At 45.7% G+C, this 26,121-nt stretch overlaps 1 protein-coding gene across 1 annotated transcript in view; it reads right to left on the bottom strand.

The window, feature by feature from the left end:
* CRPPA (CDP-L-ribitol pyrophosphorylase A) overlaps positions 1-26,121 on the bottom strand; it is a 353,916-nt gene that overhangs the window by 193,270 nt on the left and 134,525 nt on the right. The window lies entirely within an intron of this gene.

Below are 26,121 nucleotides of genomic sequence, written 5' to 3'. Positions count from 1 at the left end.
CAGATGCCAACGTGAAGGGGATATTTTCCTATTAAACTGCTAAGTTGTTGCTTAAGTTTGTGCCCCTGACCCTCCCCAGGAGAAAAACATTTTGCCAATTGCCAGCATCTCCATTGAGATCTACTGGGTCATTATACCAACCTCTCGATAATCAGGGACTTGCCCTCCCGGATGTATTCTGTTCAGGTTCTGTTTGGGGAATAATGCATTACTTACTGTTGTGGGCAATGCGGGGTTTGGAATTTTGCAGTTGCAGGTTTCAAGAGACGGTATGAAGTATGTTAAGAGGAATCTTCATCATAGGGGACCATTTGCCCCGGTATATGGTATATCTTGTTGCTGGTGGTTGCACTGAGGGGGGGGGGGGTTGTCTGGGACTCTGGGTTGGTGCCCCTCAAGATTGTGCAATACCCTGCTAACAACCTCTCCCTAATTCTGATATGTGGCTAATGTAAACATTGTGACCTGGAATTTCAGGAGGCTTAATTTGGCACCTAAGAGATCTCTGGTATTTCAATATCTCAAGAAATCACCCCCTCAGATTTGTATCCTTCAGGAAACACACTTTCTGGGATCCAGGATACTTGGCTTGCGGAGACAGTGGGTGGGGGCTCATTACCACTCCACCTACTCTAGATATGCCAGGGGAGTCAGTATTCTTGTCCACAGGTCTCTCCCCTTTCAGGTGTTGGAGGTGCGCACTGACCGGGGGGGCAGATATGTGATCCTACATGCCCTTGTTTATGATAAAAAGATGGTATTGGTTGGGCTATATCTTCCTTCTCCTGCTGATATACGTATACTAAATGATGTGATGCAGATTGTGCTGGGGTATGATACTCCCGAGGTTCTAATGTTTGGAGATTTCAATATGGTGCCGTCACAGGACGTGGACAGGCTTCACCCAACCTCCCGCACCTCTACTGCCCTGTCACAGTGGGCAGACACTTTCCTATTGAAAGATGTGTAGAGGAATCTTCACCCACATTCCAGAGAGTACACTTGCCTCTCCAATACCTACAAAACCCTATCCCGCATTGACTTGGCCAGGCACCTCTCTAGGGGGGTCTCTGACCATGCCCCCCTATGTGTCTCCCTATCACTCACTAGACCACATGGACTGAGGTTGTCTCTCCAGGTTCTGGGCGCTAGATACTAAACTGAAGGAGCCTCTGGAAGAGGCCATTTGCAATTTTTGGGTCCTAAACCAGGATTCTGCAGCTCCGGGTGTGCGGTGGGATGCCTTCAAGGCATGGATCAGGGGCCAATATATTTCCCAAAGCTCAGCTCTGCAGAGAGAGGTGACCCGGTCCCTTGTGGACCTGGAGGAGAGGAATGGGAGGCTAGAGTCATCATATGTAAGCTCCCCAACTGAAGATAACTATCTATTGTGGTACAGGGCTCTAAGAGACTTGTCTTTGTTTCGTACTGAACAAACTAAGAAATCTATGCTTCATTCTGCCCAGAGGGTGTTTGAGCATGGAGATAAAAATGGAAGGTTTTTAGCCTGGCTGGCCAAGGGGAGGGTAGACTCCACTCACAAAATGGGTGTCTGGGACACGGAGGGCCATACAGTTACATCCCCTGAAGGTATTAACAACTGCTTTCAGAAATATTTTCAGGATGTCTACTCGTCTAGGGCCCACTTTTCCTCTTCAGATTTGGGACGTTACTTGGATTCCGTCCCGTTTCCTGCACTGGAGGATGCGGCTGGAGATAGATTGGAGGCGAATATCACACTGGAGGAGGTCCAGGTTGCTATAGGACAGTTGCAGGGAGGGAAGACCCCGGGAGGGATGGTTTGCCCACTGAATTTTACTCTCAATATGCCGAGCTGATTGCCCCTAAATTGCAGGCCACTATATCCGATGCGGTTGAGTTGGGATCTCTCCCAGGGTCCATGGTGGAGGCTATAGTTGTGTTGGTGCCAAAGCCTGGTAAAGACCCGCAGGACTGTGCCTCCTACGGGCTCTCCCTGCTCAATGTAGATGCTAAGGTGCTTGCTAGGATACTTGCAACTAGACTGTCATCTGCAATTACTGACCTCATACATATTGATCAAACTGGGTTCATTCCGGACAAGGGCACAGACATTAATATTCACCGCCTCTTCCTAAACCTCTCGATACCCCATGACAATGTTGGATCCCGAGTTGTGACCTCGCTCGATGCTGAAAAGGCGTTCGACTCTGTGGAGTGGGAATACCTATGGGAGACTCTCCATTGCTTCGGATTTGGCCCCAAATTTATACAACTGATACAACTATTATATCAGGCACCCAGGGCTAGGGTAAGGATGAATGACTGGATCTCTGATTCGTTTAGACTGCACAGGGGTACCCGTCAGGGATGCCCCCTTTCTCCCACCCTCTTCGCCCTGGGCTTGGAGCCATTGGTGATTCTCATTAGGGAGTCCCCAGGGGTTTGTGGCTTGCATATAGGGGGGTTGGAGGAGAAACTGTCCCTGTACTGGATGATGGCGTGTCTTCTCTGGCAGGCCCATCTCCTCTGCGATGGGTCACTCAGTTCCGTTATTTGGGGGTACAGATCACGAGGGATATAGGACTATACTATGATTACAATATTTCACCGCTGCTATCCCTGCTCAAAGACAAATGTAAATTGTGAACGGGGCTCCCTCTCAACCTATTGGGTGGGATCAGCATCCTGAAGATGATGCTCCTGCTCAGGTACACTTACTTGTTCAGGAACTGCCCGACAAGGATACCATCACCCTTTTTTTTCGTGAGGTGGACCATACCATTAGCTCTTTCATATGGAGTGGGGCTATGCCGCGACTGGCCAAATCCACGCTGCACCTTGGGTTGGGGGACTTGCCCTGCCTAACTTCCAGGTGTACTACTGAGCGGCGATTCTGGTCTCAATTTATTGTTGGTTTGCGGGTGATCGTTCTAATGCTGCGGTGTGTGTGGAGGCTGCCTACTTGAGCTCCCTGTCCGACCTCCAGAACATTGCATATAGGGGATCAGGGGCTTATCCTCATATTCCGATCCCATCTAGAACAACCCTGAGGGTCTGGATGGCAGCCAGGCGCAGATTCCAGAGGGAAGATAGATGGTCCCCCGTACAGCTGCTTTTGGGAAATCCCAATCTGTCGCACTTTCAAACAATCCCTGATCCACCACGTCTGGGCGCAGTATGGTATTAAAACTCTTGGAGACATCATTCCCTCGGGCGAGCTACTTAGCTATACTCAGCTAGCTAGGGGGTTTAAGCTACCAGGGTGGATGTACTTTAGATACCTACAATTGAGACATGCTGTGAATGCCCAATTCCCAAGTCAGCCTACTCTGCAACTAGACCCAGAAGAAGAATTAATGTCGCAAGCTAACTTAAAAAAAACACTATCGGGGCTATATGGTATCCTAATAGACAGGGAGGCACCCAGAATCCAGAAACTGTGGGACCAATAGAAGGAAGATATTCCCTCCCTTGACAGAGAGGATTGGGAGGACTCACTGGAGGATAGCCCAAAACTAGTAATCTCTTCCCATGATAAGCAAATTCAAACCAAATTTTTACACCGAATATATTTCACCCGGTTAGGCTGAGATCTATGTACCTGGAAAGAAACGCCCACTGCCCCAGATGCCACACTCAGTTGGGGACCTACATCCATATGTTTTGGGATTGCCCGGTGATACAAAACTTCTGGTCCTCCATTTTTGAAACACTTAACCTAAAACTTGATTTGTGCATACCCGCATCCTCAGAGCTGGGTCTACTGGGAATACATGATGATGCCCAGAGACCCCACCATACTAACCGTGTTATACTATGCTAAGAAGGCTATAATCTGTAAGTGGTCCTCTCCTGCTCCACCTTCCGGTTCAGCCTGGGAGGCTATGGTAATGCTGTATTGCCACTTTATAAGCTGACTTATTATAAGTCGTTGGTGCCCCTGGACATTTAAGAAGGTGTGGCAGCCTTGAATTTCACAGTAAAATTGTGACGGGCTGTTGTTGCTCCCTCCCCCCCCCCCCCCCCAATCCCTTCCTCTTCCCTTTTATCACATTCTCTATTGTATAGCTCTGTTATGCTTTTTGTTTGGGTCAAGGGGTGACAGGATCCAGGAGCTTCAGGCCTTGGATAACTCTCATTGTTAAGTACCCTTTGGAGATCTATAATACTTGCCTTGGAGTTACCTTGCTGCCAGATAACCACTGGAACCAAGTGTCTACTATTGTACTTATATACCATTGTATATCCATGTCATAACCATGTAAATTTGTAAATTTCTCAGTAACCTTCAATAAAGCAAACTGAGTCCCTGTTCACACTGGGGCGACGCTACTTCCCGGGGCGACCTGTGAAGACGACCTCGGAGCTGCCGGCACGGACTTCATAACATTGAAGTCTATGCAGGTCGCTCCGGGTCGCCCCAAAGAAGCTCCGGACCCTTTTTCTAAGTCGGAGCGACTTGTGTCGCTCCTATTAGAACGGGTCCGCAGCTTCTCTATGGAAGGCGACCTGTCAGGTGACCAGGTCGCCTGACAGGTCGCCCCAGTGTGAACGGGCTCTGATTGTTAAAAAAAAAAAAGATATTGTATCCTTAACCAAAATACATGGATCTTGGGGCATTCCCACCATCTATGGAACATTGATCCTTCAACCTGACACCCCCTCCAGCACTAACTAGATTTCTCGGGTTGACAGCGGTGCACCCTGGCCGGTGTAATATACCATCTCAAGAGGCACTTATAATTCATCTCCATGGTATTCACATCTCTAGAATTGCAATGTGCGGCTCTCAGTACAGTCTTCACCTCGCGTTCTTCTAATCTAATTCCTATTTTTTATCTACTTCCTTGCCTACGACCACATCACTCTGAACGCGCCCAATCTCGTCTAAAAAAATTTTTTAAACGTGTGCTAGAAATGACAGGGAAAGGGTTAAAGAGAAAAAAACATGGACAACGTTGCCTATATTGTAGACATGTTCTACAGACATGTTTTTTTATTTCACCTTGACATACGCTTTAATCATCGGGTTTTAATGGATAGGTTGGACAAACATCAGGTGCTGGAATTTAAATGTGCTTTTATCCCATTGTAGGTAAAAACTATTAACAAATTTTATTAATAGTTCTTGGCTTTTCTAAACAATGCCTTGCTTTTTCTCAAAAAGGATGTTCAAGGTTAAGAAACCACTAAATGTCATTTAAAGACCCCCAGACACACAAATCAAGTCATTTATCACATCTAGCACTGACAAGGTCCTCAGAAGCTCACATCCTGCTGGAGACCTCACATTTAATATACAGCAGATGATCAAAGAGGCTGTCAGGATGTCCAGCAAAGAAATTTACAACACGGCAGCGCTGGCCCGTTCTCTGCGCACGTATCCTTGCGTCCACTGAGGATTGTCCAATCATCACAATATTAACCAAAATCACATGGAACGGGCAACACATATGACAGAGTTCCAATCATTAAGACGCTTCTACTCAGAAGGAACCTCATCAACCTTACAAAAGATCAGATCCTGGTGGTTCTGACATCTGTTATCTCTTTTTTTTTTTTTTTTTCAAGCAAGAACACCAACAGTGTACTTAGGGCCTCCAGGCTGCCATATTGGATTTTACAGAAAATTACAGTGGCTGCAGATTGAAGAGGAAAGATATTTTTTATTAATATTAAATTATGGCTACTGCAGCAATTGTATATGCTGCTGTATATTATTTTTTTAATTTGCTATATTTTTTTCAAGAAAGTGGTGTTACCAATTAACCACTTGACCTCCAGAAGATTTACCTCCCCTTTCATGACCAGGCCGTTTTTTGTGACATGGCACTGTGTTACTTTAACCACTTAAGCCCCGGAAGATTTTTCCCCCTTCCTGACCAGGGCCTATTTTGCGATTGGGCACTGCGTGACTTTAACGGACAATTGCGCGGTCGTGCGACGCTGTACCTAAACGAATTTGACGTCCTTTTTTTCCCACAAACAGAGCTTTCTTTTGGTGGTATTTGATCACCTGTGCGATTTTTTGATCGTGCGCTATAAACAAAAAAAGAGCGTAAATTTTGAAAAAATAACAATATTTTTCACATTTTTTTATATGAAATTCCCCCCAAAAAAATGTAAAAATCAAAATTTTTTTAACATTTTAGGCCAATTTTTTTTTTTTACCATATGTCTGGTAAAAAAAAAAAAAAAAAGCGTATTTTGACTGGTTTGCGCAAAAGTTATTGCGTTTACTAACAAAGGGAAAGATTGTCATTTTTATTGGGTTTTTTTTTTACGCGTAATGGTGGCGATCTGCGATTTTTTTTGCGGGACTGCGACATTGCGGCGGACAGATTGGACCCTTGACTGACAATTTTGACACTTTTGGGGTTACCAGTGACATTACTACAGTAATCAGTTCTATACATATGCACTGTTACTGTAAAAATGACACTGGCAGTGAAGGGGTTAACTTTTTTGAGAGGGAGGGGTTAAGTGTGTCCCTAGGGGCGTGCTTCTAACTGTGATTGGTTTTGGCTTGAGCTGTAAGAACAGTGATCAACGGTCCTACATAGCAGAACCGTATGATCACTATTCCTACACAGGGAAGAATGACAGGCGGCTTTGTTTACATCAGCCGCCTGCCTTTCTCCCGCTGTCACGGACGATCGCGAGTGCCTGGTGGACATCGGGTCCGCCAGGCACACGCGCGGGGTGGGGGTCCGTGACCGAGCGGGAGCGCGCATCCGGCGGCGCGCGCTCGCTCCCCAGAGCCTCACAGGCTAGCGACGTACATCTACGTCGCTTTGCCTGTGAGGGGCTGACTGCCGACGTAAATAGTGGTTAGGCAGTCGGCAAGTGGTTAACTGACAATTGCGCGGTCATACAACTGCAAGGCCATGTGCCCAAATAAAATTTAGGTCATTTTTTCCCCACAAATAGAGCTTTTTTTGGTGGTATTTGATCACCACTGCGTTTTTTTTTTTTTTTTTTTTTGCGCTCTAAACAAAAAAAGACATATCCAATAAAAAATTTAACAAATCAAATTTCTTCATAAATTAAGGCCAATATGTATTCTGCTACATATTTTTGGTTAAAAAATCCCAATAAGCATATATTGATTGGTTTACACAAATGTTTTTTTTTTTATACTAGTAATGGTGGCGATCAGAGACTTATAGCAGGACTGCGATATTGCAGCGGACAATCTGACACTAACTGACACTTTGCAGGTACCAGTGACACAAATACAGTCATCAATGCTAAAAATATGCAATTAACATCTAGGGCAATCAAACACAGTTAACTGTGTGCCTAGCCAGTGTTTTTGTGTACTATATGTGCTGCATTTACTAGGGGAAGAGATGGATTCTAGTCCCTGCTTTGCAGGATCACAAAATCAATTTCTTCCCTGCTGCTAGAATAGCGATCTGCCTTGTTTACATAGGCAGATCCCTGTTCTGCGTTGTTTACCATCGATCAGCGGTTGCCAGAAGAGATCCAGTGCCCGGCTCCCCAGATCAGCTTCTGCTGTGAAGTATATCTTTGTGTACACTGTATGGGAGTGTAAAACTGTTTTCATTGGATTGTGAATGTCAGGGCCTGTTTTCAACAAGGTCCACCTGGGCGGTAACCTTGTGGGGGAAAACTGTATAAAAGTCTGCTTCTTGTTCAATAAAGTTGAGATATACTTCACCCTCAATCTAGAGTCTTGTGCCTTATTGGGGGAATATGCTACAAGGGATTGCTATGTCCTTCATACTCCCTTGGATAATCACTAAGCTCTTGTAAGAGCTTGTTCTTGTTCCTGCTTCACTCTATGGGGAAAGAGAGGGTCACCCACAGGAACCTGGAGCCTTGTTGTAGGTCCAGGGTGGGTAGGAGATAGCGAGACCCCAACCAAGCTGTGGCGGTTCGTGGGGTCTGAAGTGGTTACGGTGTCTGGTGGAGTGCATGGAGCCCTCGGGAAGCACTAGGAGCATCCGTCAACGGAGGTACCCAGTTGGGGTCCTGGTTGATCCGTTACAGGGTAAATAAGCCTTTAAAAATTTAAAGTGATTGTAAATGCGTTATTTTTTTTTTTAAACATGTCATACTTCCCAGCTCTGTGTAATCGTTTTGCACAGTCTTGTTCCTCCTCTTCTCGGGTCCCCTGCAGGTGCTCCTGGCTCCTCCTCCCCGCTGAGTGCCCCCATAGCAAGCGGCTTGCTATGGAGGCACCCCGTTGCATTCTTGCTCCCTAGCCGGCTCTCTGTGTCCCTAGACACAGAGTGCAGCTTGGCCCCGCCCTGCTTCTTCCTCACTGACTGTGACTGACAACAGCGGAAGCCAATGGCTCCGGGTGGTGTGTCTGAGCCTAGGAGAAGGGAGAGAGCTGAGAATTCTGCTGCTCTTGACCACAGCCCTTGGTTGAGATCGGGCTCAGGTAAGTATAAGAGGGGCTGTGTAGTGTCCTGATGCAGGGAATGCTTTAGTGTAAGAAACCTTCAGCCTTTAAGAGAACCACTTTAATGTCATTCGATCACACAATATACAGACATGGTCTACTGTTGTCACCATCAAAAAACCCACCCTGAGAAATGCCATAGAGCCATCTGAGAAATGGCACACAACCATCGCTGGGTTATAAGCTGAGGAATAAGGTGTGAAAAAGGGGGCTGAGGAATAAGGTGTGAAAAAGGGGGGGGGGGGTTATAGAAGATGAGGGGGTTTGGGTATAAAGAAGGAGTTGGGGTTAAGTTGTGAAGGAGGGGTTAAAGTTTTTGGGGGTTTAGGTGTGTAAGAGGGTTAACGTGAGAATGATGGTTTATAGGAGTTGGGGAGGATTAGGTTTTAAAGCAGGGGGTTATAAATGTTGGGGGATTTAGGTATGTAGGAGAGGTTATAGGAGTTGGGTGTGAAGGAGGGGTTATAGGAGTTGGGGGGTTTAGGTGTGAAGGAGATGGTTATAAGCTTTGGAGAATTAGGTATGTAGGAGATGTAAAAGAAGTCGGGGGGGGGGGGGGGTTAGGTGTACAGAAGGGGTTATAGGTGTTGGGTAGAATAAGTGTGAAGGATGAGTTACAGGAGTTGGGAAGATTGGAAGAGGTTATAGGAATTGAGCTGACTGCATAGGTACACATTTAGCCAGGTTTAAGGCCCCTTTCACACTAGTCGGCCGATTGGATCCGCTTGTCAGTTTTTCAGGCGAACCTGATTGGACCCTCCATTCTCCTCTATGGAGCAGCGGGTGTTAACGGACCTGCGTCCAATGACACTCGCCGACATCTGATCCTATCCACTAAAAAAAGGATGGGGATCTGTTCCCCATCCATCTGGCGGATCAGATAGCAGTTGCGTGTAAACTGACAGGCGGTCCGTTTACACCTGAACGCTCATAGAGGAGGGTGGGCTGTGTAAGCGGAGTGGACACGGACCAGCCATCCACCTTGCTCAGAGGGGATCAGCAGACAAATTCCCCGCTAAGCAGGCGGATTCCAACATATTCCGCCCCATGTGGAAGGGACCTAAAAAAGGCAAAATGCCCATCAAGTATAACCATTTAGAGACACATTCAGCCTTTTAAAGCAATCTACAGACCTGGCTAGAACAAACTCATGAGAAAGTTTATTTCACAATTTCGTAGCTCTTACTGTAAAGAAGCATTTCTGTAACTGGAGCTTTAACCTCCTTTCTTCTAGGTGCAGCAAGTGGTTAGGTGTGGAGAAGAGGATTTTGAGGGATGCATTTGGGAAGGTTTATAGAAATTAGGAATTGTTTAGGTGTGGAGGAAGGTATTTGGAGCGTAAGGCAAAAGGGTGTTATAAGGATTTGGAACCAATGGCCATTCTTTCATTGATCTATGTGGGTGGATTACGCCTCTGCAGCTGCTGGAAAGTGAACATCTTACCTGGGTTGGCAGTGCCCAACATTCTGAACACTATTGCAGATATTTACACTTCTACTGCTGATTTCCTACATCCTGTAAAATATTTGCTTTGCCACACTGTATATTGTTTATCATTTCCTCCAATATTTGCCATATTCTAACACCTGTACCATCTCTATAACTGGCAAGCCTTTGTGTTTGGAATTTGTCCATCACTTGCCTCCACCTTTTACACACCTGGCTGGAAGGCTCAGTCATTGGCTCATTATCAGCAGACTATTCTCTCCTGCTAATGACTGTCACATCTGTTCATAAAAGACTATTTCAGGGTAACTGTTGCATGAACATCCCTTTCACAGGCACAGCTTATTGCACGCCTGCAGATTGGAAGGGTCACTCGGTTTAAAGTGCACATTTATGAATCAGATTTACTTAGAATTTTGGAAACAAATCACAATGATTAGTTTATTGTGTTCAGCAGGAAAGCCCCTGTAAGGCAGATAATGATGTACAGCTTATTTTGTATTCAGCTAAACAAAAAGAATAATTACACTAAGAACTCATTCACATTCCAGAAAAAAGAGCATTATTTGTCTCTGAATTTAGGTCGATGTGAGAACTACTATTTTAAAATCTATCGTGGCAACTGGATCACATCTGGTTGTGATTCATTTAAAGCAGTAGTCTCCAAGCTGTGGTTATTTTGCTCACCTTGAGACACTGTTCTTCCCACTAATATGAGGCACTATTCCACCCCCTGACACCAATGATGGGGTACTATTCCTCCCACTGATACCAACAATGGGGCACAATTCCTCCCACTGATATCAATGATGAGGCACTATTCCTCCCACTGATACCAATGATGGAGCACTATTCCTCCCACTGACACCAATGATGGGGCACTATTCCTCCTACTGATACCAACGATGGGGCACAATTCCTCCCACTGATACCAACGATGGGGCACAATTCCTCCCACTGATACCAACGATGGGGCACAATTCCTCCCACTGATACCAACGATGGGGCACAATTCCTCCCACTGATACCAATGATGAGGCACTATTCCTCCCACTGACACCAATGATGACGCACTATTCCTCCCACTGACACCAATGATGGGGCACTATTCCTTCCACTGATACCAACGATGGGGCACAATTCCTCCCACTGACACCAATGATGGGGCACTATTCCTCCCACTGACACCAATTATTCCTTCTACTGACACCAACAATAGGGCACAATTAGTTCCACTGATATAAACTATGGGGCACTATTCCTCCCACTAATACCAATGATGGAGCACTATTCCACCCACTAATACCAATGATGAAGCACTATTCCTCCCACTGACACCACTGATATAAACTTTTGGGCGCTATTCCTCTCATTGACACTAATGAGGGGGCACTATTCCTTCTACTGACACCAACAACAGGGCACTATTCCCTCCACTGATATAAAGAATTGGGAACTATTCCTCCCACTAATACCAATGATGGAGCACTATTCTCCTCGCTAATACCAGTGATGGAGCACTATTCCTCCCACTGATACAAACAATGGGGCACTATTCCTACCTCTGATACCAATGATGGGGCACTATTAGTCCCACTGATATTAACGAGTGGGTACTAATCCTCCCACTGACACCAATGATCGGCTTTTATTCCTTCTATTGACACCAACAATACTGCACAACTCCTTCAATTGATATAAACGTTTGGGCACTATTCCTCCAGCTAGTACCAATGATGAAGAATTATTCCTCCCTCTGATACCAATGATGGGGCATTATTCCTCCTACTGATACCAATGACTGGGCACTATTCCTCCTCCTACTGATCATAGGAGCAATGTAATCTTTTTTTCTACTCATACTGACCATCAAGCCTGAGACATTACTCGGATCCTAGGGCATTTTCTACTCCCACTGGCAAAAGTCAGGCCCCCATAAAGTCTGCAGAACAGTAAACTTGCCTTTTGTTTAGAAAGTTTGGAACCCCCTGATTTAAAGGTACACTCTGGTTCAGCTATTCTTACCTGAGGTTATGTGGAGCTTAGATTTTCACATGAGGTTGGTAGAAGTTCCTTGAACTTTCGCTGACTGGCATCCCATTTAATGGTGCCTGCATAGTTCCAGGACCAACGCCACTTGGCAAAGTCAGCAGCTTATTACAAATTATATTTTTTAGCATTTAAAAGTGGCTTTCTCACGGCCATTGTAAAGGCTGCATTCTTCCTACTGACCATCAACCATAAGAGGCATTTTGGTCACTGATCCCCATTAAATTAGTTTTAGTAATGGTTTCCCAAGCCCTGGATTTAAGGGGTTCCCCTGGGGTAAAAGGCTTGAGAAAGCCTGCTCTAGTCAAAGGCTTTGAATGCTAATGCTATCCAGCAAAAACTGTTTTGCTTCGGGAAATCAGGAAAGTCTCCCTACTTTGCATTAATCTTAATGCTATGTAATCAACTACAGCCTGGTTCCAGAGCGACTGTTGTGTTGGGTGAAGAGATTATCTTCTTGAACCAGTTGCTGTTCTACTTTCTTCATCTGTATAATGCATCACCAATCAGATTCAAAGCTGCAAGTCAGGTATGAATGGGAAATGGTGGCTGTAAGAAATGTCTTAATGCTGTATGTGAAAGGCGGCTGGAAGCATGCAGCTGGTGGTGTGTTTGGGAACACTTATTTTGCATTATAACCGGGTAAGCCAAGAGGGTTCCCAAATCACTCTGCCTTGAAGTGAAATTGAAAGCCCAAAAAAGTACACCGTATTCATGTCAAGTGATTTTTTAAATTGTAACTGGTGTGTACTTTTAAAAGGGAAGCTACAATGTTTTGGGATCAATCTTACATTTTGTAAAATTTTTAAATTTACATTTTTTTTTTAATCATTTTTACATTTTTTATTTTTTCATTTTATTAAATCAAATATATATGTTAAAAATGTCTCCCTATATGCTGAAAAATTCTCTAGCTGAAATACTTACCTCACATCCAGCACCACTCAACCTGTAGGGACCTTACTGTAAATGTATAGGGGGTTTTTATTAAAACTGGAGAGTGCAAAATCTGGTGCAGCTCTGCACAGAAATCAATCAGTTTCTAGGTTTTATTGAACAAGCTGAAGTTGTAGGCTCACTGTTCTCCTTGCTGGATGCCCTGTCGTGGGGAAGCAAAGTCCTGTCTCGACCAAGATGGCTGCCTCCTTACAAAGACAAGTTAAGTCAGTAATGGGGAAAGATCAGCTTCAGGGAGACCAAGCAATATTGGTGACCAGTCCTTTGCTCTCTGCCTCCCTTTTTTTGGGCACAGCTTGCAGAATTCAGGTCCTTTTTAGGAGAGAGCAGAGCAGAAGTAGTCTCCTTTCAGACACTGTTTCTTTTATTGAAAGGTTCATATGTAAACCTCAACTTGAGCTTATTAAGAGCCCATTCACACTAGTGCGGCACGACTCTGTACTACTTCGGGGGCGACTTGTGAAGTCCCGTGCACCGTGACTTCGGCGCGACTTGCACGGAATTCATATAATGGAAGTCTATGCAAGTAGCTCCAGGTCGCCCCGAAGTAGTACAGGACCCTTTTTCTAAGTTGGAGCGACTTGTGTCACTCCTATTAGAACGGGTCCTGTAGCAATCAATGGACCGCGACTTGTCAGGCTGACAAGTCGCCTGACAAGTCGCGGTAGTGTGAATGGGGGCTAAAATATTTATTTTGTACTCTTAACCATAATAAGGAAACTATATACAAAACTACAGTATAATCCCGTTACCTACATTTTCTGAAAGCCTGCATGACACTAAGACTTACAAAGATATTGTTTTATAACTTTATCAAAAGGAAACTGTTCTTAAATACAAAGACTAATTTTTATTCGCTAAAAATGGAGGAAAGGTCCTGCGTCAGTTTATAAAACCTTCCACTCATGATCTGCACATCAACAGTGATGGGCCGAACACCACCCTGTTCGGTTCGCACCAAAATATTTAACAGGGAAAAGTTCTAGCGAACATGCGAACTCTATTAAAGTCAATGGGAAACGAACATGAAAAATCAGTAGTACTAATTTTAAAGGCTTATAAGCAAGTTATTGCCATAAAAAGTGTATGGGGACCCAGGTACTGCCTTGGGGGACATGTATCAATGCAAAAAAAGGTTTTTAAAAGGAGCAGTGATTTTAATGATGGTTAAAGTGAAACAAAAATGAAAAATTCCTTTAAACATCATGCCTTGGGGGGTCCCCTTAAGGTGCCTGTAAAGTGGGGCATCTGTACCATGTATGTAGCCTGCTGCAGCAATACTGACATTTCTAAAGGAAAAAACGTAATTTAAACTTGCTCCCGGCTTTAATGGATTGCCGACTCCCGGCAATACATATTAAAAAAAAAAAAAAAAACGCCGTAGGGTTCTTCGGGTCTGGTACATATTCTTTTTTTCTTTTTTTTTTAGACATGGGGTTCCCCTTAAAATCCATACTAGACCCTTATATGAGCATGCAGCCTGGCAGGTCAGGAAAGGGGAGGAGCGAGCACCCCCCCCCCCCCCGTTTTAAATATAAATATACCAGGCCACATGCCCTCAACATGGGGGGGTAGGTGCTTTGGGGCGGGGGGGCTCTTCCCCCCTCACCCCAATCCACCTTGTTCCCATGTTGATAGGGACAAGGGCCTCTTCCCGAAAACCCTGGGCTGTGGTTGTCGGGGCCTGCGGGTGGGGGGCTTTTTAGAATCTGGAAGCCCCCTGTAACAAGGAGGCCCCCAGAACCCGCCCCACTCCCTATGTGAATGGGTATCGGGTACATCTTATCCATTCACCAAAAAAATTTTAAAAAGTAAAAACCACAGTCCTTTATTAAAAAGGAAAAAATAGTGTCCCTCAATGTAAATCCATCGTCAATCACCACGCACACCGGACCCGAAAAATTGCAAAAAAACGATTCGCCTCCTAAGAGGCTACCAGCCACATGCCCGCTCTTCGGCTTTGACAGTTCTTTTATAGGCAAGTGGCGGGGCCATCTGGTTACGTCACCCGGTGGCACCACCCCTTCTGACGTCATGTGACAATGTATCTTGCCTATAAAAGAACTGCCAAAGCCGAAGAGCCGGCATACGGCATAAAAGAACTGCCAATGCCGAAGAGCCGTCACACGGCCGGTAGCCTTTTAGGAGGCGAAGCGGTCTTTGCAATTTTTCTATTTTTCAGGTCCGGCGGGCATCATGATTGACGATGGATTTACATCGAGGGACACAATATGTTTTCATTTTTTCTTTTAAATAAAGGACTTGTCAAAAATGGTTTCCTGTGGTTTTAACTTTTTTACACTTTTTTGGTGAATGGGTAGGGGTATATGTACCAATACCTATTCACATGCTGGGGGGGGGGCAGGATCTGGGGGCCCCCTTGTTAAAGGGAGCTTCCTGATTCCGATAAGCCTTGCACCCGCAGACCCTAAAACCCACAGCTCAGGGTTGTCGGAAAGAGGCCTCTGTCCCCATCAACATGGGGACAGGGTGATTTGGGGGACAACCCAAAGCACCCTCCTAATGTTGAGGGCAAGAAGCCTGGTATGGTTCAGGAAGGGGGTGCACTCGTTCGCCCCCCCTTTCCTGGCCTGCCAGGCTGTATGCTTAGATAAGGGTCTGGTATAGATTTTGGGGGGGACCCCGCAACGTTTTTTTAAATTTTGGCATGGGGTTTCCCTTAAAATCTATACCAGACCCAAAGGGCCTCGTATAGATTTTGGGGGGGGGGGGCCACGCCATTTATTTATTTATTATTTAGTTTTGGTCATAGGATTCCCCTTAACAACTTAAATACAGAGCACTTTCACTCCCTTCTTGCCCATACCAATTTTCAGCTTTCAATGCTCATTGGCGTCTATGGGAAATCTTGGTCAACTTCACATGGCACTGCTCCCTGTCAAACATTGGTGCCTATGGGAAATACTGGTCAGCTTGTCATGGCACTGGTCCCTGTCTTTAACATTGGCATATATGGAAAATCTTGGTCAGCTTGACATGGCACTACTCCCAAACCATAAGTGACAGGGACTTGGGGAGCACCGATAGGGGACCCAGGACTACAACATATCCATACATTATAAAATTGGTATGCATGTACACTACACTAAACTGACTGAACGCACTATCCACTAACTACCTGCCTAATCTCCATTGTCACACACTATACATGGCTCCTGTGTATACAGCAGCCTTATACAGTGTGGGGCGTGGACTTAGCCCCTGAGCCAGATTGGCTAAAGGCACCCTGTCTTTGGCCAATCATGGCTCTGACAGGACATTGTGCTGTGATTGGCCAAAGCACACAGGTCAGGTGCATGCTTTAGTCAATCATCAGCAATCAATGCAATTGCAAGAGCACATTGCATTATGGGACGCTCATCGGTGGGCGAACTTCCCGCCAAGCTCCCCATTTGTTCAAGTGTGCAACAAACACACTGCCCATCCCTACACATCAATATATATTAATCAATAATAGCCAATGTAGTGGAAAAAGTAAAGTAACTAAGGGGATGTCTGAAACCAGAAAACTATAGCCTGAATGTCTTCTAATATTTTGGATTAACCACTTGACCTCCAGAAGATTTACCCCCCTTCATGACCAGGCCATTTTTTTAAAACAGGGCACTGTGTTACTTTAACTGTTAATTATGCAGTCATGTGACGCTGTACCCAAATTAAATTGATGTCCTTTCTTGGTCACCGCCCTGTCTAAGGCCCTTTTTCCTCGCTCAGTTTGGCCAGGCGGCCCGCTCTAGGAAGAGTCCTGGTGGTTCCTAACTTCTTCCATTTACGGATGATGGAGGCCATTGTGCTCAATGGGACCTCCAATGCTGCAGACATTTTTCTGTACCCTTCCCCAGATCTGTGCTTCCATACATTCCTGTCTGGGAGGTCTACAGACAATTCCTTGGACTTCATAGCTTGGTTTGTGCTCGGACATGCAGTGTAACTGTGGGATCTTATATAGACAGGTATGTGCTCATCAATTCCCATCAGTGCCACCTATCAGTGCTCTTTAATGCCACCTATCAGTGCTCAATGCTCATTAGTGCCACCTATCAGTGCTCATCAATGCCACCTGTCAGTGCAGTCTATCAGTGTCCATTAGCACTGCCTATAAGTGCTCAATGTCCATCAGTGCCACCTATCAGTGCTCATCAAGTTGTCTATCAGTGCTCTTTAATGCCCAGCAGTGCCGCTTTTCAGTGCTCAATGCATCAGTGCTAGTAAATGCCCATCAGTGCCGCATATCAGTACCTGTCAGTGCTCATTAATGCAGCCTATCAGTGCTGCCTATCAGTGCTCAATGCCCATTAGTGCCACTTATCATTGCTTATCAATGCCACCTATCAGTGCTCATCAATGCCCATCAGTGCTACCTATTCGTGAAGTCTATCAGTGCTCATCAATGCTGCCTATCAGCGCCCATTAGTGCCTCCTATCAACCCTGCCTCTCAGTTCTCATCAATGCCACCTGCCTCCTCAGCAGGGCTCTGAGCTGAGAGCATTTCTCTCATATAGCTCAGAGCCGGCATTGAGGGGTACCCCTCCTACCTTATTTTTTCCTTGTATAGGTGGGAGAGGAGACAGCCAATCTGATCCTTCTCCTCCCACCTCTTTCCTCCTGTGTGCATTTCCTGAAGTGTAAAGCTAATGAGGGAAGGGGAGGGGCAGAGGGAGAAGGATCAGATCAGCTGTCTCCTCACCCATCCAGGGAGAAAGGAAGGTAGGAGGGGGACCTGTCATTGCCAGCTCTCAGCTATATGAGAGAGACGCTCTCAGCTCAGAGCCCTGCGACTAGAAACCCTGCTGGAGCCCCCCGACAGCGGCGGAACGCCAGGGCTTGATCGCAAGTTTGACTGTTGCAACTCTGGTAGTTCCGCCACTGTGTGTGGCTTATGGTATATATAGAATATAGAGTGTGAACGGCACTCCTAGCTGGACATGCATTAAAACAGCTTGTTTATTCACCGCCCCGCCTCTCCACCTAGTCCAATCAGAGAACACTTTGCATTCATTCAGAAAATATAAGCATTCTTTGCAAGGCGCCCCTGCTGAGCGGGTGACCTCCTTCATTCAGGATGCAACAGGACAGTCACTCGGTGAGGGACCCAGAAGCAATCTCTAGAGTAGCGGAGTCTACTTCAGTGATGTCCAGCTTCCAGGGGCATTGACCAGGTATGCAACAAACACACTGCATGGACATATACCTGGAATCCATCTTTAAAGTTGATTTTTCAAAGCACAAGAAGGCTCATAGAATGTTTATACAAAACTGTCCGGCCATGAAACCAGACGCAAGTCTAATGAGCCCCATCCTATGTCGGTGGTTGGATCTGCTCTGAAGGTGACACATTGTTGCCTTCCTGAATATAGAAGGAGAGATCCTCTGTGGAATGTAAGAAAAATGGGAGATTAAAATGTCACATTCATGGTGAGGCTTCCAATCCCTGTCTGCAGATAATTGCCATCATTGTTCTAATTGTTGAAACAAATAACAGAGTACGTGAGAGGGAAACAAACTGCAGAGGAAGATGATGAAATTGGCATTTCAGGGATCTAAATGTCAGTTTCATCCCTGGCCAGAGGCTGCATGGGTGGTTATTGTACAAAGTCATCGCAGAGTCTCCTCTTAACAGGAAACAATTGTCAAATATAATGAGAGAAGCCGCAAAAAAAAGCTGCTTATTTCACAACTTCTCGTGTCTCTGTAATTATATACAGTCCTATTCATATCAAATATACAATAATAAAATAAAAAAATAATAATAATAATAAAATGCAGCCCTTTAGTGTACAGGCAGTGCTCCATTCAGGCGCCGGTGAGGCGGTGGTAGGTGGCGGTGTAGTGAGAGATACAGCACATCACACAGCTCCCTTTTTTCCCAAACAAACTTTATTTAAAGTGCACAAAAGTGACATTTAACTTATGTAACTTTTGTGCAGAAGGGTGTGATATAGATAGATAGATAGATAGATAGATAGATAGATAGATAGATAGATAGATAGATAGATAGATAGATAGATAGATAGATAGATAGATAGATAGATAGATAGATAGATAGATGGGTTACTCTCAGAAGCGTAACTAGAATCTTCAGGGCCCTGATACAAGAAACCCTGAAGGTCCCCCTTGGCCCCTGGCCAGTGCTCCTCCCACTGATTCCAGAGCACTTTAATTCCATTGTGGGACCCTTTCTTACAGTCCCGCAGGCCCCCTTCTTCACGTCTTGGGGTCCCACCACTGTTGCAGAACGCCAAGGCTCGGTCGCAAGTGCGACCTTTGCGACCCCGGCAGTTCCGCCCCTGGTGTTAGTATTTATTTATTTTTTTTACTTCTTTTACTATTTTTTTTTATTTATAGATTCTTTTTTTTACAATTTTTTTTTTATTATTTAAGAGATGATATTGCCAGTCTGCTGCAGGCAGAGGGAAACATTTCCTTAGTCTCCTTAACAGACTTAAAGTGATACGGACATCTTTAAAATAACAAACATGTTAAACAGTGGTTTTGAATTGAGCAGCCTCCTCCTCCTTTTGGATTCCTCTTCTGTGCTCCTGACCCCTCCCTCCTGTTGAGTGCCCCCACAGCAAGCAGCTTGCTATGGGGGCACCTGAGCCAAGCCACAGCTCCCTGTGTCCATTCAGACACGGAGCTGTGGCCTGGCCCCGCCCCCCTTCTGTTCTCATTGGCTCACTGACTTTGACAGCAGCGGGAGCCAATGGTGCAGCACTGCTGTTTCCGGCAATGAGGAGGGGAGTCCCGGACAGTGGAGTCTCTCGTCCAACATGGCTGGATCTAGATGAACCTCAGGTAAGTATTAGGGGGGCTTAGGGTGGCTGCTGCACACAGAAGGCTTTTTATCTTAATGCATAGAATTCATGAAGATAAAAAAATCTTCCGCCTTTACAACCCCTTTCAACATTATAACGTTGCAGCAAGGCACAAGCTGAGATGCTGATGAGGTATCTGTGAACCTTTGCACCAAGAACTGCACCGGCATCAGGATTTACATATTTGAGACATCTGTGAGCCAGAAAATCAGTCCAGGAATTCGATGGAGACACTGGATGACAAAACAGATTGTAGCACGGAAAAGGCTTCTATCCTCTAAACCAGCATTTTTCAACCAGGGCGCCCAGGGGGTGCCTTGAGGCTTCTTCGGGGGTGCCTTGGCAAAATGCCTAAAAATTGCCCAAAAATTGTATCCAAGCTGGCAGGTGGATGAAGCTGCCTTTTAGTTACACAAAGTCACAGGTTTTCATTGTGCACCATTACAACCTTCTAGTTGCCTAACTTACTAAAGACCAATGGCATTATCAGTTGATATGGAGGATGTCAGTCGCATCCTTGATTGACTCTCCCCTGCCCCTCTGCATCAGCGTTGGGGTCACATTAGCTTATTGATGGAGAAAAACTGAGGGAAAAGAGAAACACTGGAATACTAGTCAGTACCAGTGTGCAAAAGTGTATTTGCTTTGAAAGAATAAATCACCTCTAAGGTTGGGTGTCCTACGTGTGTGGATGTTGCTTCATTATGTAAAGCAATTAGAATAGTTTTTACATTTTAGAATGGGGCGCCTCGAGATCAGGGGCAGACTGGCAACTGTTGGCCCAGGGGGCAAGTACAAACCAGAGGCCTATGGTGCAGTGACTCGGCCCCCCTTCCACTCTACCTCTTCCCGTCCTCCTCCTGACCCCTATTCCAAGCTGAAGCCCTGCTCCAGATACTGTCTACTTAAAGCGGAGTTCCACCCTGGAATTTTTTTTTTTTTTTTTTTTAAATACCCCCGGGACAGTCAGGGCTAGTGCATTCCACAATGGCTAGCCTCTGATCTGTCCCGGGTTGCACTTACCTGTTAGGACAAATACTTACCTTGAAAACGTCTTGTCCAGCGCTGCCATCTCAGATGTGGGCAGCTTGAAGCCAGCGAGATCCTCTTCGGCGTCCTCTTCCGCCTTCTTCGGTCCCACGATGCCCTGCGCCGGCCCCGCCGTCACTTCCGGGTCGCGCGCGTCATCCCTCCACAGCTTCTGGGCATGCCCAGAAGCTGTTTAGAAGGGGATGACGCGCGCGCCCCGGAACTGACGTCGGGGCCGGTGCATTGACTGGGAAGAGGGGACTGCACACTCGCATAAGGCCCGGCTATTCACGGAAACCTTACAGGATAACTACATGTCGCAGTTGGTGGATTCCCCTACTAGAGAGAATGCTATCCTGGATCTATTGATCACTAATGACCCAGACATAATCTCGGAGGTAGGAGTCCAGGACAACCTGGGCTCTAGCGATCACAGGATGATCACATTTAGTATAAATAACAATATAAAAAGGCAAGTGGGGAACATAAGAACCCTAAACTTCAGAAGGGCAGACTTTCCAAAATTGTACTCATTGATGGAAAGGGTAAACTGGGACCAAACCCTGGGATCACTGACCACAGAGGAAAAATGGGAATGCTTTAGAACAATATTAAGCAAAGGCATCTTGCAGTGCATTCCTATGGGGAATAAATTTAGAAGAGACAAAGCCAAACCTGGCTGGCTAAACCGTAGCGTTAAAAAACTTATTAGGGGAAAAAAATTGTCCTTCAAGAAATATAAATCAGAGGGCACAGTATCGGCCTTCCAGCAATACAAGGAGGAAAATAAGAAGTGTAAACACGAAATCAAGATGGCTAAAATCAACTTTGAGAGACAAATAGCGGAGGATAGTAAAAAAAACCCAAAGAAATTCTTTAAATATATCAACAGCAAAAAAACTAGGGCAGAGCATATTGCACACATAATTAGCGATGATGGGAGGATGGTTACAGAAGACACTGAAAAAGCAACCGTGCTGAATTCTTTTTTCTCGTCAGTCTTTACGCAGGAAAAGGAAGGGTACACTGACCATGACTGTATGGTTAGTAGTAATACACAGGACTTGCCACTATGGCTAACAGAGGGGGAAATCAGGGAAAGACTGGATAAACTTAACACAAACAAATCACCAGGCCCGGATGGCGTACATCCGAGAGTGCTCAAGGAACTCAGTATGGTTATATCTAGACCACTGTTCCTGATCTTTGCTGACAGTATTAGGACAGGAGATGTACCAGGGGATTGGAGGAAGGCTAACGTGATTCCGATATTCAAAAAGGGCCAGAGACATATCCCGGGAAATTATAGGCCTGTCAGTCTGACATCAATAATATGTAAACTTCTGGAGGGGATGATAAGGGACTATATCGTAGAGTATGCTAAAGACAACAACATCATCAGTAGTAACCAGCACGGGTTTACAAATGGGCGATCTTGTCAAACCAATCTCTTAGCATTCTACGAGGAAGTGAGCTGTGAGCTAGATAGGGGGAGACCAGTGGATGTGGTGTACTTGGATTTCGCTAAGGCGTTTGATACAGTTCCCCACAAGCGCTTAATTTATAAAATAAGGTCTGCAGGTATCGACAGCAGGGTTTGCTCTTGGATACGGAATTGGCTAAAAGGCCGTGTCCAAAGGGTAGTAATAAACAGCGCATACTCAGACTGGTCTGAGGTAGTAAGCGGGGTGCCCCAGGGCTCAGTCCTGGGACCAACCTTGTTCAATTTATTCATAAACAGCATTGAGGACAGGATCAGTAGTTCGTTATCAGTTTTTGCAGATGACACAAAATTGGCCAGGGCAATAACTGCACAGCATGAAGCAGATATCCTACAGAATGACCTGGACAAAATTACGGAGTGGGCAACGACATGGCAAATGAGGTTTAATGTGGAGAAGTGTAAGGTTTTGCACTTGGGGACCAAAAACATAAAAACACAATACACGTTAGGAGGGGAACCCTTGGGGGAATCAAAAATGGAGAAGGATCTGGGAGTCTTAGTTGATGATAGATTAGGCAACAGCATGCAATGCCAAGCGGCAGCTTCCAAAGCCAACAGAATATTAGCATGCATAAAGAAAGGGATGTATTCCAGAGATAAGACTATAATCCTTCCACTTTATAAAACTCTGGTCCGACCGCATCTGGAGTATTCTGTCCAGTTCTGGTCGCCAGTCCTCAGGAGGGATGTGTTGGAGCTGGAGAAAGTCCAGAGAAGGGCAACTAAACTGATTAGGGGGTTGGAGGACCTTACCTATGAAGAGCGGCTGCAATCGCTCGATTTATTTTCCCTGGAGAAAAGACGTCTGAGAGGGGACATGATAGCAATTTATAAATATCTTAATGGGGATCTCAGCTTAGAAGAAAAGCTGTTCATTCGAAGGAATTGCATGAGGACTCGAGGACATACAATGCGATTAGAGGAGAAGCGTTTTAACCTCAGGCAACGTGGGGGGTTCTTTACTGTTAGGGCTACAAGATTGTGGAATTGTCTACCACAAGAGGTGGTTTCTGCGGGTAGTATGGTGACTTTCAAAAGACTCTTAGACTTACATCTCAAGGATCAGGAGATTGAGGGCTATGTTAGATGATTACAGTCACACACACCTACACAGGTTGAACTGGATGGACTATTGTCTTTATTCAACCTCACCTACTATGTAACTATGTAAGGGCAATGAATCCTGGGAGCGATGACGTTCAGCTCCCAGGAATCATTGCAGAGCCAGGAAGTGACGACAGGCCGCAGCCGAGGAAGGAGGAAGAAGGAAGTAAGGTAAGTATATTTTCTTCGCTACGAGGTAAGTAAAAAAAAAAAAAAATGCGATTATCCATTTCTTTTTCAGGTGACCCGGAGCGAGAAGATGGAGGTAAGTATAAAATTAGGGTGGAACTCCACTTTAATGGCTGAATCCGGGTCCACGTCCTGGCCAGCAGGGGGGCAGTTAGAGGGAACTGGGACAGCTCGGTTGGGGCTGGCCAGGGGGGAAGAGTCTCCAGTGGGGCATGGACCCAGCCTCTGCTCAGACACAGTTTACACCATCCATGCTGGGGGGGGGGCTGCACTCTGTCCTTGTCTTCAACCCACACTCAGTAGGTCAGTGGCAAGGACTTTTTACTTCTCTTCACCAGGAATCTTTCAGGCCCGTCTGTGGCAGAAGCAGTGCAGCCTTTTTACGGGGAATCAGAGCGGCCAAGGGGGCAATTGCCCCCCTTCTCCCTGGCCCAGTCCTCCCCTGCTCGAGATTGTCGATCATTTTTAAAGGGTGCCTTGACTGAAAAAAGGTTGAGAAACACTGCTCTAAACCAGCATTTTTCATCCAGGGAGTGCCTTGAGGTTTCTTCAGAGGTGCCTTGGCAAAATGCCTAAAAATAGCCCAATAATCATACAAGCCGGTGTGTGGATGAAGCCTTCCTTTTAAATTACACTAAGTCACAGGTTTTCATTGTGCACCATTACCACCATCTATCTGCCGGCGTCCTAACGACCATTGGCATCATCATCAGTTGATATGGAGGATGTCAGTCACTAGCACAGCATTTTTGTTTGACCCTGCTGTGCCCCTCTCCATCAGCATTGGGGTCACATAAGCTGAGTGATGGAGAAAAACTGAGGGAGAAGAGAAACATTAGCATACTAGTCAGAACCAGTTTGCAAAAGTATATTTGCTTTGGAAGAATAAATCACCTCTAATGTTGGGAGTCCTACAACGGTTGTTGCTGCATTATGTAAAACAAGTAGAATAGCTTTTACATTTTAGAATGGGGTGCCTCAAGATTGTCCATAGTTTTTAAAAGGTGCCTTGACTAAAAAAAAAAAAAAAAAGTTGGAAAACACGGATCTACACCGAGAGTCAGCTCTGCAGCCACATCCACATCCACCTCCCCACTCAGAACTGCCTCGGGCCTTTATGCTTTACTAAACATTCTGCATACTCCAAACGGTTTTAAACAAAACATATTTAATGCAGACTCTGATTAATAAAACTGTTAATAATCAGCTCACACGCTGCGGGCTATGCCCTTTCTGTTTACGAGCGTATGCTACGAATAATTAAAATAAAAGGGAATTAAGTCTGTCTACATCTGGAGAATGTGAAGTATTTTTGAGACGGAATAATGTGTTAATAGCACAATATAACTTACAGAAATATACAGAATTAAAAGACTTTAAGTGCCGGTTCACACTTCAGCGATGTCAGACATCGCATGTGATTCGTACCGCACTGCTCTGCAAATCACATGCGATGTCTATGCGATGCAAATTCGGCCAAACAGATTGCATGGCTGAGTTTGCATTGCATTCAGACCAAAGTCACGCAGGACCCTTTTTTTGGTTCGCACCAGAATCGGATCGCATGGGTGTTCACACCTATGCAATCCGATTCCTGTCCGAATTGACAGTTCGCACTGCGATATGCAAACTAACCTGGAGGTGTCATTAACTGGTTCCCGACCTTTCACTGCGGCAGGCTGGTGCACGAACCGATGTAGCTCTACGTCAGTCGCTCACAGGGTGCTGGGGGGCAAGCACGCACTGACCGGTGGCGTGCTCCCACCCCCACTAGGCAGCAGGGATGACGATCCACGGGGCTGGCTGCCGCCATTGCCACTGGGCACCCTGCGATCGCTCCCCGCTGAGAGAGAAAGACGGTCAGCAGTTGTAAACACAGCTGACCGTTCTTCTCTCTGAAATGATCACCAAGCTCCTGTGATCCTTCTATATAGGATCACAGGTCTCTGTGGTAATTTCACAAGCCCCTCCCCCATACAGTTAGAAAACACTCCCCTAGGCTTAAACTTAACCATTTGATCATCCCTGGGTTAACCCCTTCCCTGCCAATGTCATTATTACAGTAACAGTGCATATTTTTAGCATTGATTACTGTAATAATGTCACTGGTCCCCCCCAAAAGTGTAAAAAATATCAGTTAGGGGTCCGATCTGTCTGCCGCAATGTCGCAGTCCCGCTAAAAATAGCAGATCTCCACCATTACTAGTAAAAAAAATAAATCAATAAAAATGACAAATTTGCGCAAATCAATCAAAATCCGCTTATTGCGATTTTTTTTTACCAAAAATAAAGTAGCAGCACTACGTCGCTGGACTCCTCCCCCTGTAGACGGCGCGCTCCCGCTGTTTTCAGTCACAGCGGGAGTCGGGCCAGGGGAGGAGCAGCGGCGATTGCCGCTGCTCTTCCCCGATCGTCGGGGAATCGAGTTTGGAGATCCGCCCACTTGTGTAAACAGAGCGGGCGGATCTCCTGAGTGACAAGGAGTGACAGATTGCAGTGTTAAGAATAGCTGAACCTGCGATTTGTCCCTGACTCACACAGTCACCTCCTCCCACACACGTTAGTAAGCACCAGGCATACATTAACCCCT

This window comes from Pelophylax lessonae, assembly GCF_965119305.1.
Source record: "Pelophylax lessonae genome assembly, chromosome: 5".
Classification (NCBI taxonomy): Eukaryota; Metazoa; Chordata; class Amphibia; order Anura; family Ranidae; genus Pelophylax; species Pelophylax lessonae.
This window is presented reverse-complemented; position numbering and strand designations above follow the sequence as displayed.